Source organism: Nyctibius grandis, chromosome 1 (assembly GCF_013368605.1).
Source record: "Nyctibius grandis isolate bNycGra1 chromosome 1, bNycGra1.pri, whole genome shotgun sequence".
In the NCBI taxonomy this organism is placed as follows: domain Eukaryota; kingdom Metazoa; phylum Chordata; class Aves; order Nyctibiiformes; family Nyctibiidae; genus Nyctibius; species Nyctibius grandis.
In genome coordinates, this window is record NC_090658.1 from 26,726,317 (window position 1) to 26,738,848 (window position 12,532).

A 12,532-nucleotide genomic window follows, 5' to 3' on the forward strand; every position below is an offset into this window, starting at 1 on the left:
GACGAATGGGTTGAAAAGTCTTTTTTAAGCCCCAAGGAAAAGTTGCAGGCATGTTCATCTGGGAAAACATCCAGAAGATGAATTCAGAGTCATGACCACAAGTCTGAGGAGAGGAAAGATGGTCTGAGCAACGTTTGGTGAGCGCTGTGGTGGCCAGTGAGATAAGGGTGAGCGTCTGGCACATTCTGGTGTGTCCATGTGGGGCTGTTTGCAGAAAGGGAGAAGGGGCACAATGCTGGCTGGCACCTGGGGACAGGGCAGCACAAACTTGGTCTGAGGCATGTGCTGGTCTGGTACTGATCCGGCTGGACTGACAGGCACAAAGACAGCTGGGTCCTGAGCTGCCTCTTTCTCCCCTTTCCACGCACCCTGTTCCTTGCCACCGTCCCGAGGGAGTCTACATGCATGCTCAGCTCTCCTGGGGCTGGTGTGGTTTCTCCTCAAGTTTTGACATAGAGGTCTCAGCCCTGTGGGTGACAGGCAAAGTCTGGCTATGCCAGCTCCACGCCAGGCCCCTGGCTGGCTTGCCCATATGGCCTTACAGGGTTGATGCCAAAAGGATGGTGTATTCCCAAGGAGTTGTAGGGTGAAGGGCAGACAAACAGAAAGGAATAAAATTGCACTCACTCCTGGCTGAGGGCTGAAATGGCTGCAAGGCGTTGAGGTCTGTCTTAGTTCTGACAATCATTAGTATTTAACGGTGTGTGAGGAGTAAGTGAATAACACGGAAGGGATTTTGGCACTTTGCAGCACAGAGATTTTTAGCATCATGTAACATTTCTGGCTAGCATGGGTGGTGGGTTAGTGTGGTCTTTCACAGCACAGCTTATTTGGTACGGAGAGGCACAATTTAGAATTTCAGCAGCAGTAAAGAACAATTAGAATCTATTAAACTGGTCGTTGACATTCAGGACATGTATGCTCCTGTACTATGTTAGAGTTTTGTATTTGATGTACAGAGACACTGAGCAGCTCTGAAACAAGCCATAGCAGATGACAGAAGAAGAGGATAGTCTCTGCTCTGTGGAAACGACAACTGGACATTCAGGAGGAATCTCATGGATTGAGATTCCCAATATACTGAGAGCTGCATTGCGTATGAAACAAGAATAAAAAGGCATTGGGTGATATCTGTTTGAACAGCTTGGGATTGCTTTAAAGGTAGACCCAATCTTTCTACTCCCAGTAACATCGTATCCCTGCTAGCAGAGGACTATGTGTATTTAGTGGCTGAGGACAGAGTATATATTGCTTAGCGTGGCCGTTTTATCACGCTGTCCGTGGATAGTTCTTTCATATTTTATATTGTGTAAACACAAGAAGACAGTTTCTCAAAGAGTAGTTTGCAACTGGACTGTGTTAACACAGCATTTCACGAGGACCCAGAATACCCCGAATGTCTGTTTCTAGTGCAAAAACATTAAACCATTTAAAGCTGGACCAGTTTCATTGATGAGTTGGACCATGAATAGTCTGGTGCAAAGGAGCTAATACCTGTAAGAGGCTGAAAGACTGGAAAGGGATGGTAGGAGTTATATATTGACAGCAGATGAGCCAGGCTACATCATGCCTGTTTGCCAAATTAATTATTTGTTTCAATATTTATAAAAGTGAATAGGAAACAGATGGTAGAAATGGAGATGCCTGTCAGGTTTTGTAATGGAGAAAGGAGAAAGACTGAGAGGAAATCAGGATCCCACCATAAGAGAGGAACAGGAAATTAAAATGTCAGACAACTGACAAAGCTGCAGGACCACACACAAATATAAAGAGGTTTCTCATAGGATCTCTAAAATATTTTAAATTTAAATATTCTCTCTTTTGCCACCAAGAAATCAGAATAGAGATTTTTTTTAAAAAAAGAGAGAAATAAAGAAAATCAAAACACACACCCTCAACCCTGTCCGTTAGAATACAGTATTGAACATTTCTTTGGAAACATGTCTGACTAGTTTGGAAGGTATTACTGTAATGTCCAGTAAAAAGACACAGAGGAGAGGAGAGGAGATGGGGAGTTCCTGACTCATGTTTTGAGTTTGGTGGGATCCATGTCCTTGTTCTTGACAGTAAAAATTCATAGTCTTTACTCTGCAAAAACTGGTGATATGGCAGGCAAAGGTCTTGCAGACTAGGGTTAACAGGGACCTCTGGGTTACGTTTGTTCTCTGCAGCTGTTCTGAGCACCTATTTTCTGTGGTTTGTCCTTACATGTTCATGCTAATAATTTCACCTGAGGTACAAGATGTGAGAGATGGGGGCAAGGGAATACTGCTGGGTAGAGGTAGCCTTACAGTAAATGTTATACCTAGAACGTTAGAGGAGGGAAGGAAGAAAACAAGGGAGTAAAAGGATAGGAAGTTTTCATGTTGAACAGATTTGGTGGAAATGTGCCAAGTGTGTTAACTGAGGGGCAGGGATCTGAATCTGTGTGGGATTCTGATAGTTCTCCTGCAGCCAGCATGCAGCAACGTATTCTCCATGCCTGTTAGTAGAAGACAGTCCTGAAAAGCCAAGTTGCTCTTTGCAGAAATCTGTGCTGCATCATTATCTGAATCAGCTGAATTTGGAAAGAGGTTGTGAATCCAGACAAGGTTACTGGTCTCTTCTCCTCTCAGAATTTTTCTGGTTTTTAGTATCCATGGGAGCACAGGGAGATATGTGCTTTGTCCAGCACCCTTCCCAGCTGGGGAGGGTTTGCTGCCTCTCTAATAATCTCTGCTTCTTTAGCTGCCCCTTGCTTATGCCTTTTCATATTCAGCAATGATCACTGAATAAGGGCTGTCTGCTGAACTTTCCTTCAACAGTAAATTCTGAGCCAACTGTGCTGCTCTGCTGAGATACGGATGTTTTTATTTCTGTCTGTCTGTCTGTCTGTCTTGTGGTAGGGTTTTGTATGTCTCACTTTGACTTTGGCCAAGTGCCTCACAAGCTATGGACTCTGAATGTCTGCCTTATTTGGAGAAAAAAGTAGGCTTTTCAGTTGGCTTGACCTCCCAGTAAGTTTCCTACTCTCGTTTGACCTTGTTTCTGCTTTGCCAGTCTTTGTATTAAGCTTTTTTCTCTCTTTCACATGTTAAGGTTCACTGATATCTCTTCCTTTGCCAATAAAAAGCAAAGAACATTTTAGTAGCTGCTGCTAATTGTGCCCCAGTCCTTCTGCTGGTGTTTGATGTTCATCCCAGGAATAAGGCATTTGCAAGTTCACATTCACACCAGGTGAGCAGATGCTGCTGCTGAGGATTGTATTGAAACTTGTAAAATAGCCTACTTTAATCATGAGTATGGAAAGGTCTGCCTCGTAGAACTATAGCCCACTGCATTTTAGCATAGACTGTCAAATTCAGCCCTTTGCAAGCAGGCTCTGTAGACACTCCCTGAGAAAGAGTCAATTGTATCTTTATGTTCCGAGAGTAGGCTTTTCAGGACGTTACTGGTGAATGTAACTGTAATTTTGGAGGCAAATGCTGGTCCCCTCAGTTGGATCAATGAGATCAAGATTAAGCCCTTTATATCAAATGCAGATCACAGTCCACCAGAAAAATGACTTTGCAATCAGCTCTTCCCCAGTAAACAACTGGTAAACCACAGAAACAAAACGAGGAGCAAAACTTTGCATGGCGGAGTCCTTCATCAATGACAATAAGATGCCTGCCAAGAAGATAGATTTTGTGTTTTCCTCTGTGTTGGCTTTGAAAAGGAGAAGTGTTGGAAGGAGAGGAGAAATAAGAATGCAAATCAATGGTGCAGCAGCTCAGGGACAAGCAGAGTGTTGGATGGATGTATTCTTTGTTTGTCTGACAGTCTAAAATGGGAGCTTTCCATAAATGCATGGCTTTATATGGCATTCATTGCAAGCAGGTAGTGTGGGAGAAGCAGATTTGTTTTTAGTTGGATGCCAAAAGGAGAATGAGTTAGTGCTTTTCCTTTTTGCTTTTCTCCCTTCCTCCAAACACTGGGAGCTTTAGCAGGTGCCTCCTTTGGCAGACAGATATCTCAGGAACCTGGTGTTTCCAAAAGATCTGAACTGAACTTGTCTGAACTTGTCAGCTTCTCTGAAGTTATCATTCACTGACCATGTGAAGAAATAAGGGATGTTCAGGTGTGGGATACTAGGAGTCAGTGTCTTTGCTGATCACTGAGTGAGATGAGACTCACCCGTGAAGCAGGGTATGAAGGATTTTTTTTGCACAGTTTTTATCTACTTTTCATCTGACACTGCTTCCATTAAAGCTAGATCTAAATTCATCCTAGGGCCTACTCCAAAGATGAGTTGTACTTAGTCCATTGAATTTGTGACTTAAAAGCTAAAAAGAAAACATACCAGTTACCGAAATGTTGCCTGCGGCTGACTGGAAAGAGTCAAGTCCTCTGTCCCATCATGTGCACCTCTGTGGGGTTTTTCCCTTATAATTTGTTTTTTCAAGGATTTGACTGAAGCTGATTTGTCCTTGGTAATGGCCAGCCTGGAACAAATCTTAAAGATATTTTCTTCCTTTCCTCTCCACTTAACTGAAGCATGAAATGTGTTGTTCTGCCATTCTTCCTCCCTGTGTCCCCACCATCGCGCTCTCACAGGGCTGCTGTTACTTGCAGAGAGTTGTCACTGTAATGGATAGGAGTAACATAAGGCTCAGTCCTGTGGAGGAGAAATGCACTGGTAGACAGGGATGGAGAAGGATCAGCATCAGCACAATATCCAAGGAACTGATGTCTTTTTCAGTTACGCTTACCTGTACTCTTAAAGCATGCCTTTCATAATTCTTCCTTCACCTGCAAGCCTTGCAAAACCAAGGCTCTGGTGTGCTGCCTCCCTTTGCATTGGTCCCCGTCTTACCACACAGCCACTGCTGTCTGTGTGGTCTTTGAAATTCACACGGCTTGGTGGCAACCAGTAGGGAGGGAAAATAACGTGTTTTATTTATTTAGAGTCAAGCACAGTTTAAACTCCATTCTAAATAAATAAAAACTCTTAGCCAGATTTATATAAATAAAAAAGCAGATTTCCCCCTCTCTTTTGGCTGCTGTTGAACGGCATTAGTTTCAAGACCACACAAGGAGCTGGGTCGACAGCTCTGAAATGTGCGGTGGAGGCAAAGGCAGGAGGTGTAGGAAGGACCTTGATAACTTCCTTTGGGATTCTAGTGCATGGAGGTTCCCTGTGTACATAAAGGAGTAGCCCTTACACTGTGGTGGGTTAAAATGTTAGAAGAAAACTGGGAGCATCTTATGTCTTTAACGGAGAAATATTTCTATAAAAGACAAGTTTTTCCTCAGATTGTTCATCCACTTTACCAAGTCATCTGTGTGAATGGTAGGATTACTTGGCACAGCTGAGCACTATTATTTCAGTCTTTTAGAATAGTCTAGAGGTGATAAAGCACCCATAAAAAGCAGTGATTTGAGGAAGAAATGTTTTATTCTTAGGAGGCTGGTCACATTTGGCCTTTGGGGATTGAGTCTGTACTACACAAAGGTTCCTAGTTTCCATCAAATGGTGCTCCCACACAGGTGCTGACAGTGCCATGTCTCCTGTTACAACCATCACTTTGGGGAACTCCAAGCATGGTTTTATTTTCTTGGGAATTAAATGTATTATGTCTGCACAAGGTTTCAGATCTCTCTTCACTTTCAGACCTGCCAAGCTATCAGGAAGGGTGACAAGCTGCTATGTGGACCACCTGGGTTTTGTTACTCCAGAAGAGAGACTATAACAGGCCCTAAATAGATATCTGCTTTAAGGGGTTCTCCTTGTGGCAGCATTTACTCTGCTGCTCGTGGATGAAGATGGGCTGGAGGATTCTCCTGGTTGCAAGATTAGACTGAGAACAAAAAGGGCTCAATAAATTATTGTTATCTTGTGACTCGTCGGAGGCCACTACAATTATGACAAAAAAAAAATCAAAGAAACACTCTTGCAAAGCAAAGCCTTGCTCACAGTTCATTACCTCTTTCGTATTCTGAACCTCCTTGGGCTGGCAGACAAAATGACCAACAGATGTTAGTCAAATTGAGGAAAAATTTCCAATAATAATTTTTTAAACATGTTCTTTTATAGCTTACTTTACATATTAATTTAAAGTTAGGTATGGTTATATATCCCACAATACTTTGGGGTTGTCTTGTTCTGTTAGTAAATCATCAATTCACTTTTCTCTTCCCACTTCATGAGACAGCTAGGGTCACAGCTTGTCATAGGCAATGGTGTCGGAACAGCACAAGCTCCTAAACATCTTCACAAAATCCTTATCCTTAAAGTAGTTAGTACATCTCAAGGCTGTATTACTCTGGTCCAATTAACAGTAAAATGCCATTTTTCTTTGCACAGATGAAGTTATCATCCTGTTCCTACTTCTGCTGTGCCAACCTACAGATGGTTACTTCAGCTGCCAAAAACCCTCAACATAGCAAATGGTCTATGGCCCAGCCCACTCAGCCCAGAGACGTGAAGAGTTCCCCTCCTGGCTCCAGCTGGTGGTGGCTTAGTGAGTCTTTTTCCTTGAGAACACTGCTTGCCTTACTAGAAAGAGCGTGCATTTTGAAAATGGTACTTGATGCATGAACATAGATAGTGTGGCACAGGCTCACAGTGCCTGCCTGCAGGAATTTCAAGGCCCCCCAAATTGTTCCATGTGCAGGGGAGTGGATTCTGGTTTTATGTGTGCATATTACAATTTCAGAAAGAGATGCTGCATTTTGAAAACCCAAAAGTAGGAGAGCTAGGAAAGATGGTGCAAAATCATTTCAAACCTGAATTATATTGATTTTTTTTCTTTTTCCTTCTTAAAAAAAAAAGTTTTTTTAATGCTTTCTCCTATGAAAATATAGTGTCAGTGGGAATGTACTCTATGTGCAATAAACAGCTTTTCGTGGTTATTAAACACCCCAGCCTTGCCTTACAATTTAACCAGCCATAAAGTCATTTATTGCATGGTATGCTGAGATGCCATGAAGGATATCACTTACTTATCACAGCATTATAAGTAACTACACTAAAGAGACTATTCATTTTCACAACAGAGAACAAAAATGATTTATCTGATTTTAAGTCTCAATAGTAACATGAGACATTTAAGGACTTGAAGATAATTTAACCTGTGAGTTTTAATTCTTTTCTAAAAATGATAGCTGAGCTATTAGAACTGAACTAAAAAGCAGATGGTTCTACACCTTTTGTATTGATGACTATGAAATATCATACTATCTGGCAAGAATGGACCTCTGGAGAAATTTTGCGCAAATTTATGGGAAACAACCAAAAAATTACAAATACTAACACATCTAGGTCTTGGGATTCTGAGTCAGATGGAGCTGCTATTCTATTTTACGTATTTTACTGGAATTGAGTGTAAATGTTAGCTCTGAAACATCAAAGAAATTCCAAGGAATGAAAATTAAAAGCCTATGGGAGGCTATGTTTAAGGAGAATAAACAGAAGAATCTCTGTAACTGTAGTCAGGCTAATCTGACACTGATTCTGAACAAAATCATTAAAATCTTCTTAGGACATACAATTAGCTAAAGATTGTAAAGTAATTGTTGGCAATGAAGATAGTTTTATTTAAATCTGCTCTTGCCAAATACTAGAATAAATTTCAAATATTTGGTAAAGTTAAATGTGATGACAAGCTGCTCACTTAGCAGATTAGATTAAGATAATTAGTAGGAGATAAAACCACTCACTCCATATTGCAAGGATTAAAAATATTTTGTAAAAAGTATCTATGAAAAGGTTATCATCATCACAAGGGTAGAAAGGGTTTTTTTTATTCAGGAAGTCAGCCAGGCTGATTGCTAGCCCAGTGCTATTCAATTGACTCTTCCCTTACGTTGTTTGGAAATAAGTATGATGTTATTGTTAGAAAAATATCCTGATGTAATCAGACTTTGTTCTGGTAGGACCTTTTTGCTAACCAGGGGGTACTCTTTGGTAGGGTATTTTTGGAAGAACAGACATTTTATTGCAGGCATATGTGAGCACAAATATCTGTTCAAGAGGAAGAAGGCCCTGCATGTAAGATTTCTGCATGCTAGAAATCAGTGATCCTGAAAGTTTTAAAGTTCGTGGTAGTCACCTAAGGTAACATGAGCTTTTAGGCTGCTTTTAGGATCACGACTACATTATTGTATGAGTAGGTGGAAGAATATTGTGTAGGATTGGAGAGGTGATTATTCTCATAGATAGGACTGATAAGCTATTTATTACAAAAGCAGATTAATTTCTGGTGCCTGTTAGGAAAGAGGATCATAAACCAAGGAAATACGGGAAAAAAATTCTGGGGATGCTCTGAGGGTCTATGCATACTATAGATCTTTAAGACTCTCAAGTGCACAGTGTATAACTCACATGTTTAACACATAATATATACCAGTATTTCTGGTGTTATAGTTTTATCTATTAATATATATGTATATATGTGTGCATGTATGTTTGGGAGGTTTGTGGTAACATACCTTCTTCTCGATTACAATAGTGTCTGTGTAAAAATCTTAGCCATTTAAAAGAGTAAATTAATTCTTTTATTAAGGTGCTATAATTCATCTTGCTTTACCTTATACAATATTTTTGTGCTTAAAATGCATCAGTATCTGTTGTGACTAGTATTGTGCATGCAACTATAACTCTGGACTAGCTTCATTGATTTCAGTAGCATAAAGGACAATAGAACTCGGCCCTCTAAAATTTAATATGTCAGTCCTCAAATAATTTTAAAAGGTATTTATATATTTCTTCCTCCTCCACACTGCTTGTAACCCGAGACCATCCATGTGGCTAAGAATACAGACTTGTCTTTTCTAAATTGAAGACGTTCTGCTCATACCACTGGAGAAACAAAGTAAAAAAATAAGGCAACCAGATGTTTAAGAATGTTGAAAGTTCCTTTTTTTGGAAAGGTAGCTACGTTAAATAAACATTAAAATGCTTTTTTTTTCTATATAACTATTCATTTTAATGGCACCCCAAGAGTTCGTCCAAGGGTCTCTGGGTCACTTGGGAGAAAGTACAGTATATTTTGGCTCCACAGTCTTCGACTTGCTACAAAGAACTAATTCTTCCAATTAATAAAATAAATGTTGCTGATGTAGATGGATTGACAAATTATTTTAAAGGCTAATTTATTCAAGCAGCTGGCAAATCTGGTACGACTAGAATGCTTTAAGAAGCCTTCCCTGACAGGAAAAGAAGCCCTTGGAAGAACAAGATACAGTGACTATTCACGTGATGGCATTTACTCCTTTGGGCATCTTCTGTCCACAGTGGCACTGCAGTGAAGCTGGGAAGTATGAAGATATTTTGTCCTGTAGGTCTTTCTATAGGGCTTTCTGTTTAGGGCAAAAGGACAAGATACCAGTGATAAGCATCAACAGCTGAGGTAGCTGTAGGTCTGGGAGTCCCTTCTGGGCATACCGCAGTTTGATGAGCTATTTAATAGAAAAGCAGGTTAATTTCTGGAGCCTGTTAGGAAAAGTGATCATAAAGAAGGAAATATGGGAAAAGAATTCCAGGGACGCTCTGAAGTGCATCGATATTTGCTTTATGATCATATGCTGAAAAGCTAAATAGAGCAAGGAAACTAAAGGGAGAATTTCAAGGCTACAAGTCCGTTTATGTGGGTAAAAGACTTTTGGAAACAGTATGTTTTCCTTTCAAAAATATATTCCTCTCTTTGGGACAGCATCCTGAAATAGCCACATTTTAATTCAGTTTGCAACAGTTTGAGTGCAGTTGTATTGCAGTGTTAATGTTTCAGGAGTGGATCAGCTCCATGGATTAATGAATTTACGTGCATCGGTAATGGTGAAGGTGGGTTAGTGCACACCTGAGACCCTCTGTAGGGCATATTGATGTCTGGCTGCAATTTCTGAGCTTTACAACTTTAGTTAACTAATGCGATAGCCTCTGTGTTTCCAGACAGGAAATAACACTCACTGTCAGCTGTACTATACATGGTGATGGAAGGTGTGTTCATGACTTGATACCTAAAGATATAAAAGGGGTTACAGAGAAAAGCTTCTCGTCTCTCAGGGAGCACTTCTACCTCTTGTTATGGCTTGAAAAATACAAAAAATATGAGTTGAAGAAGTCAGATGCAGCATTCCTTTTGCCTTCTTTGGAAGCGAGACTTGAGGCGCTCAGCTGGTGCCCATCAGTGTAACGTCAGAGGGCTGTAAGGTGATATAGGATGTTGCACACTGCAGTAATCTGGATATGCCAGAACTGGCTTTAAATGCACTACCTGATGTACTACAGCCAGACCTCCTACACCATAGTGCTCAGCTACGTCTTTGGCAGAGCGTGAGGGCATATGTAGCATATGCAGGGCTCCACGTTGCTGTAGCTACACTGCTTGTTTGGAGCCCGGTCAGCTGTCTGTATGCTATGTGCTGTGCTGTACTATCTACAAAAGACAAATGTCACAACTGGGCAAGAAAGCAGCCATCCCTGTAGTGGAGTTAACATCCATGGTCTCTGTGTCTAGCTCAGTGAGAATAATAACTTCAAGACGTGGAATTAAATTGCTTTGCTACTGTATAGGCTTTAATATTAATTTGCTGTGTGAGTGGACATCTGTGCAGGACTAGCTAAACCTCCAAATCCTGACTGAACATTACTCTATTGGGAAATGCTGGGCCTCAGCCTATGTAGATAGGTGGAGTTTTGTTTCTTCCTGTTTATGGCAGGGGAGCTTTTGGAGGCTGTTTTATTTTCAGTCACCTGGAGCTCAAATATGAGCTGTCAACCCACAGAGCAGTGTAATATTACAGATAGTTGGATGCTATTCACTGAGCCCCAAAGGCTAAATCAACTCTGGTTAAAATACCAATTTTCATTGTTAGTGAAATTTGATTTTTCTAAAGAGAAATGTCAGGAATACATGGATGAAACTGACTTATCATTCATGTTCTGGTAGTAGCTTAGTCGTAAAAACAGGTTGTATTTGCAATACATGTGGATAACCTCTTATAACGTATTGTTTACAGAGCCCAGGAGAGAAATCTCAGCATCATGCCAATGCAAGAGTTTTGTTATCCCTTCTCTTGGGAGAAAGTTATACAAAGAAAATAATTCATTTGTTGTTTAAGAGGAATATATTTACCTTCCAAGAATTACATATCGCAGATTGGTTTGATTACTACCATTATCCTATTTGCTGCTGCAGAGTGTTTGCTTTGTTTCTTAAAGAGAAAACAAAATGTGGAGGTGCAGCTCAAACACAGGGGATATGAGGAGTATGGATTTGCATTAAAAAGACTGCTTTTTCTGGCTGCATCTATAGATAGATGTTAAGAAAGCAGCCAATGAGGCAGTTTCAGCAGAGAAATTTGTGTGTGCCTAAAAGTAGTACTTTTTTCAAGTTTGTAGACTGAATAAAACACAATCCCCAATTTCTCCAGCTGTGCTTTGTCTACAGATTGCTCCAGAATTTCTGTGCCTTCAGCCTTATCTCTTTTTTTTTTTTTTTTCTCCAAACACTTCCAAGAGCCAAGAGGATAGTTGCTGTATGCAATGAAGGCTCTGAAAGGAAAAGAATAAATTAACATCAAATGGGCTTCTCCTCCTCCCACTCTGCATACAGAATGTCTTAAGGAGACCATAGCACAGTATCAGTACTGCCTCCCAACACACCCTGTATCCCAAGAACCCCATCTTAGTCCTTTGCAACCTCCAATAACTTCACTTATAATAAAACCCCTACTCTAGTCTTTCTTCTGTGAAATTATTGGTGGTGTCTTCAGGAAGGTGCAAATTGGTGAATTCCTTCAGTTCTTAATGTCTGAAAGAACTGGGATTGTAAGGTCCTTTTCAGGGGCTATTTAAGGATAGCATCCTTAGTTAATATCCAATTGGATTCAGTTGTTGACATCTGCTATTTCACACTGTTAAAGAAATTTGTATATGCTTATGTTACTTGTCTTTTCAAGGGTACCCTGCTTATATTGTTTTTATCTAGCCTATGTATTAAAGGAGTGTCAGTAAAATGTCAGCACTTACTGACTTGTATTGGTGAATACTCTTTAGCAAATCAGAGGCTTATGGTTACCTTACATTTCTTGGTTCAGGCAACAGAGGTGAGGACTGAGATGTGGAAGAACACTCTTCCAGGCATGGCAGCACCCTTCATCATGGCTCTCCTGTGGTTCCCCTCCCAGCTTCACCGGAGACCTCTGAGATATCAGTCCAGCTGACAAAAAAGTGCGTTTAAATTTTAATGTGCAAAGATGGGATTTATTTCTGAACTTCAAAATGCCAACTTGTTTTGCTGTGATTAAAGAGGAAAGAAATCTCTGATGCTCATGGTAAGAGAATATGGCTGAGAGTGTGGAGGCATGGCAGTTCAGCTGCACTGTGATAATGTTTGTAGCTTTCCTTTGTCCTGTATGAGATAAAATAATAATGTTTAAACCTCAGTGAAAGCAGCCAGAAAACCCTTGTCACTACATCGTATCAGCTTTGATCTGTTGTACTTGATTATGTATTTCTGTTTGCTACAGGCTCCCAATTTTCCTTCTTTGCTCTAAAAACTATACTCAG

General features: G+C 40.5%; 1 protein-coding gene across 2 annotated transcripts in view; it reads left to right on the forward strand.

Moving 5' to 3' along the window:
• BICRAL (BICRA like chromatin remodeling complex associated protein) overlaps nt 1-12,097 on the forward strand; it is a 129,044-nt gene extending 116,947 nt beyond the window's left edge. For both annotated transcript variants that reach the window (XR_011047929.1, XR_011047932.1), the window contains exon 16: nt 12,061-12,097. The gene's annotated coding sequence lies outside the window, so the exon portion shown is untranslated. The remainder of the gene's footprint in view (nt 1-12,060) is intronic.
• Nucleotides 12,098-12,532: the final 435 nt, after the last annotated feature.